This window comes from Phascolarctos cinereus, unplaced genomic scaffold (assembly GCF_003287225.1).
Source record: "Phascolarctos cinereus isolate Bilbo 61053 unplaced genomic scaffold, phaCin_HiC Scaffold_1;HRSCAF=81, whole genome shotgun sequence".
NCBI classification, from domain to species: Eukaryota; Metazoa; Chordata; class Mammalia; order Diprotodontia; family Phascolarctidae; genus Phascolarctos; species Phascolarctos cinereus.
In genome coordinates this window covers 218,735,244-218,740,581 of record NW_027555514.1, presented here as the reverse complement: position 1 = coordinate 218,740,581, position 5,338 = coordinate 218,735,244, and the positions used below count along the sequence as shown (strand labels likewise).

General features: G+C 37.1%; 1 pseudogene; it reads right to left on the bottom strand.

Moving 5' to 3' along the window:
- Nucleotides 1-2,426: 2,426 nt before the first annotated feature.
- On the bottom strand, nt 2,427-3,379 carry LOC110203039 (olfactory receptor 6C76-like; annotated as a pseudogene).
- Nucleotides 3,380-5,338: the final 1,959 nt, after the last annotated feature.

Here is a 5,338-nt window from a genome sequence, read left to right as displayed (position 1 = left end):
AAATGGTATGGGTGATGTCTTTTGATTCATGCATAAATTGGATCTAAGTTAGGCAGAGTTATATGAAGTAGTTGGCCTCAATCCCTCTTCCAGAGTCATCAAAGTTCAGTCATAAGACAAAAGTCAAGATGGCTGGTGATGGCTCTGGATGCAATGGATGACCTTGGTTTCTTTGATGTCTAATCAAGCTCTAAGGGCTCTACAGTGTCTGCTTCTGCCACCTTCGTGGCCCATTGGAACAAATTGTTCACATACACATATTGTGTCAGGGAAATATTTATATCCTTGGGATAAACACCCACCTAATTCACCAATGGGCTTGAGGCCGATTGGTTCCTTATTATTTTTTTTTTTTGCGGGGCAACCAAGGTTCGGTGACTTGTCCAAGGTCACACAGCTGGTTAAGTGTCAAGTGTCTGAGACCGTAGTTGAATTCAGGTCCACCTGACTCCAAGGCCAGAGCTCTTTCCACTGCATCACCTATCTGCCCCTCATTGATTACTCTTAACCTGGTTTATCCTGTCTGCTGAAATTGTTTTGCTGGAGTGTGGCCACTGTGTATATTACAGCTTCTTGGAGCCACAAGTGAGAGTTGGGTATATCAGGTGGACATCAAAAGAAGCAAAAAGTCCTGAAAAGAGAACTGCAGCCTGAACTCATTGGAAATACCAGTCTTCCCTTAACACCCTGAATAACTGTGAAGTCTTTATTCTGTTCTTTCAGAAGAGGGAGGCAGCCCTCAGTACAGCTACATCCAGTACAGGATGTATGCATAGAACAAAATCACCAGTGCCAAAGTGAATATGAATGTAAATATCGCAAACAAAAACTTATGATTTCTAACAGCTTGTTGGAAACATTTGATATCATTCTGCTGAAGGTGTTCACAGGGAAGAGGAAGTTTTGACTGATGGGTTGGGCAATACTGAGTAGATGGCAGTCCAGATTGAATCTCAGTTTCAGGTTCTAACCTAGGGCAGGCTGTATGGAAGAAGTATTTGATCCCTGACAAATCTTGCTATAGATGAACTTAAAATATGATGGCAACTGATTATGGCATTGGAGGTGTCATCTTGATCTGGGGGCTCTCGTGTTTTTTGGGCTGTGTCTATTCATTGTTGTTATTTCATACTCAAAAATTCACCATCAACTACCACCGATGTTAACCTAAGTGTGTGAATTATGCTTTTTAAAGGACCTTTTCTATTGCTTTATATTTTGATGCTTTCATTATTTATATTAAATTCCTCCTCTGGTGTTCCTTATTCTAGGGTTTCTTTAAAGATCAGAAAGTTATGAAAAGTTATTTTGAGACCATTTGAGTGGTGGAAACTCCCCTGATGGATTTTGTTAAAACTTGACACCAAGGGATTGATGTGGCAGAAACAGTATTTATTTTACAGAATATGAGGTAGCTTTCTTTTAAAAAAGATAAGGAAGTTGTTCTCAGAGCTTGGTTGGCTCAGAGTACTAGGGATATAAAAAGCCCAAGCTAGATAGAATTGGCACTCCAGAAATTCAGTGGAATTCCCATTTTCCTGAGGTATGCTTTTTGAACCTGCCATTACTGTTGACTTGGTGAACGTGGAGGAAAAGTGGAATGGTGTTTTACCTGAATTAGCAACTAGGAATTGTATCCCATTAAATCTTACTATACTTAATTTTTCCAATTGCATATCTGTTTGATTGTGTTATCCAAATCTAAATCATTAAACTGGCTTGAGTCAGGTCAGAATAATAGAAAACTATATTGTACTGAAGTCATTAAATAATAAGATGTGTGTGTGTGTGTTTATGCATATATATGAGTGTGTTTATACACACAAATACCTGCATATATGTACATATACATAGATGTACACGTATATTAGTTAAATGAAATGCCATCTAAATTCACAAGAAAACTGACCAAAATCCAAAAAGACATGGTGGCACAATAACAACTGGACATTTTAATGCTTTTCTTTCATAGGAAGAAAAATTTAACAAAATCAATAATAGCTAACACTTATATACTGTTTTAAAGTTTGCAAAGCACATTACATATCTCATCTCAGTCGACCAAAGACTATAAAAAAGAAACCATAGGGCAGAACAGACTTGGAAAAATAAGATTTGAAAGACTTGTGGCATTGTTTGAATAGCAATATTACATAGTTTTTTGCTTGTTTTGGCAAACCACAATACTTTTTCAAAAATCAATCATATTTTGGGATAAAAGAAAATACATATGTAAAAATGAAGAAAATATTAAGTTGATGCTTTATAGATAAAAAATGAAACAGTATTTTAAAAAATTGCCCCAAGTAACTCACACACTGCTGTGAGGAGGAAAGACATAGGTCGTAGAATGAATCTCTAGAGGATCTTTGTGATTTATTTAGGTTTTCTTTTATTCTTCAGGCACGAGTTTTATTTTTTTAAAATTACTTATTTTGTGAGAAAAAAATCTTTCTGACCATATCCTTACAGGCTTGTTTCACTTGCTGGTTCCTTAGGGTATAAATGAAGGGGTTCAGCATGGGAGCAACAGAGCTATTCAGCACTGCTACCCCTTTTGGTCATAGCCACCCCTTCCTTTGCTAAGGGTTTGACATACATGAAGATGCAGCTTCCATAAGAGATGGAGACAACAATCATGTGGGAGGAACAAGTGGAAAAGTCCTTTTTTCTTTGCTGGGAGGAAGGAATTCTCAGAATGGTTCTGAGGATGCATGCATAAGAGAGACTCACTAATGCCAAAGTCAATATGAGTATAAATACAGCCAGGAAAAACTCATGACCTCTAAGATCTTGGTGTCTGTGCAAGAGATCATCAGCATTGGAGAAGAATCACAGGTGAAGTGATCAATGACATTGGCATCACAGAAATCCAGCTGGAGGCCCATGGTAACTGGTGGAAAGACTATGAGAAAACCTGCCAGCCAGGAGCTGATTACAAGCTGCCTACAGACTTTGGGGTATTATGGTTGTGTAATGTAGGGGCTTGCAGATGGCCACATAGAGGTCATAGGACATGGCTGTTAGCAGAAAAAATTCTGTTGCACCAAGGAGGATAAAAAGAAATGCTTGGGCCATGCAAGAATTATAAGAAATTGTTTTTACTTTAGTTACTATACTGACTAAAAATCTAGGAATGCAGGCAGATGTAAATGAGATTTCTAAGAAGGAGAAGTTCCTGAGGAAGAAATACATGGGAGTCTTGAGGCAAGAGTCCAGCAGGGTGAGGGTGATGATGGTCAGGTTGCCAGTTGCACTCATTATGTAGGTGAGAAACAGAAAGAGGAAAATCAAGGTCTGTAACTCTGGGTCATTTGTAAGTCCCAGGAGTATGAATTCTGTCACTGATTTCTGGTTTTTCATGTCTGATGCTTGACTTTGGCCAGATATACAGGTGACAACAAGAGAAAAATAACTCAGAACTAAGTCAAGACTTCTATTGTATAGAGAACCACACACGGAAAAGTGAAGGGAGATGGTCAACAAGAGATAACTAAAGTATAGGCTATGAAATCCAGAAAAGGATTAGAATGTGTCCTTCTGTCTATCTGTCTTCCTTAAGTCCCAACTAAAATCCCACCTTCTACAGAATGCCTCTTCAATCCATTGCCTCCTCTCTTTTAATTATTTCCTATTTATTCTGTATATAGCTTGTTGGTACACTTTTGTTTGCATTTTGTCTCCCTCATTCGATTGTAAGCTCCTTAAGAACAGGGACTGTCTTTTGCCTCTTTTTCTATCCCTATTTCTAAACATGGTTCCTAGCATGTAGTAAGTGCTTAATAAATGTTGATTGATTTTACTACAAGTTGATGCCACATTCAGATACATTCCAAACTAGCCTTACTGAATCCCCCATAAATTAAAAAAATAAAAAGTGTGGTTGTACTCTGTGATTATTTCCAAATTATACTGTATACAACTTTTTATGCAAGATCACTTACATGTCCTCAACCCCTGTCCCCCTCTCTCTTACAGTGCAAGCTCCTTGAAAGTAGGGGCTGTCTTTTGCCTTTTTTTGTTATCTCCTGATCTCAGCACAGTGACTATCACATAATAGGCTCTGACTCACTGATTTCTAAAGGGATTTTGGACACTCTTCTTCTGTCAATGCAATCAAATATCAGATTAGCATTTTAGGTTGCTATATTACACTATTAGTATGTTGCTGTCTCCTACAACCCTCAGGCTTTTTCACATTCATTTCTTTCGAGCCAAGTCTCCCAATATGCTATTTCTTTGTGTATTCATGTGTGTGTCTGTGTGTATATGTTTTAATATCAGTGAAGTCACAACTCTCACACATACAACTCCACTTCATCTGATGTTTTTAATGGACTTCATGAATTTTGTTTATTTCTACTAAGTATCATATTTTTACAACAATCAAGGCACACAACTGAGACCTTTTTTGAATCTCAGTTTTTTCTTATCTATCCCACCCAATCCAGAACTTACAAGTATGTATTTTTTTTCTTATTTACCTAATTAATTGATGCAAATGTTGCATTAAATAGATCAAGAATATAATCTTATGTCATATAGTACAGACTACTTTTCAAAGTGATATCAATCTGTTAATCCACATTCTTTGACTCAATTGATCAACTAGCTATGTATCCATCTGACTGATCCCAGTCAGGTCTTTCTGTCTTGTTCTCAAGGATGCTGTGAGTGAATAGGTTGAATGTTTGCTAAAATTCATGTGCACTATGGCTTATTGCATTCCCTTGTGCTACTAGTCTAATAACCCTGTCAGGAATAAGGTGAAGTTAATCTGGTATGACTTATTCTATAATAAATTATATAATACAGTGATCACCACTTCCTTTTCTGTTTGTTAGGAATATCACCTGTTCATTTATTCAGCAAGAATTTTTAGATACTCACTGTGTTCCCATTACTGTACTAGATGCTTGAAATGAACGCACAACAATCCTCCACCCTCAAGGAATTTAGATTCTCTTCTAGTATTTTCCCATGATTAATGTTAAGTTTACAAGGTTATCTTTTGAAGGGTACACTTCAAAATTGGGACAATATATGATTTTGTGTTCCTGTCCCTATGCAAATTCTCAAGGATTCTGGAAAGAGCTAGAATCTTTATAGAACAGTGGCTCAACAATCATATTCACAAGTTTTAATCAGTGAGATAAAAAGAGTTACATTGAATTGACATTGTAAAGATTATTAAATGTTAGGAGTTTGCATTTAATCCTAGAAATGATATGGAGACAATTGAGTGTGTTCATCAGGGGAATGGCAGGGTCAGACCCTGCACTTAAGTAAAATCACTTTGGTGGTTTGAGAAGGATGGTTTGAGGAAGGGGAGTAGATC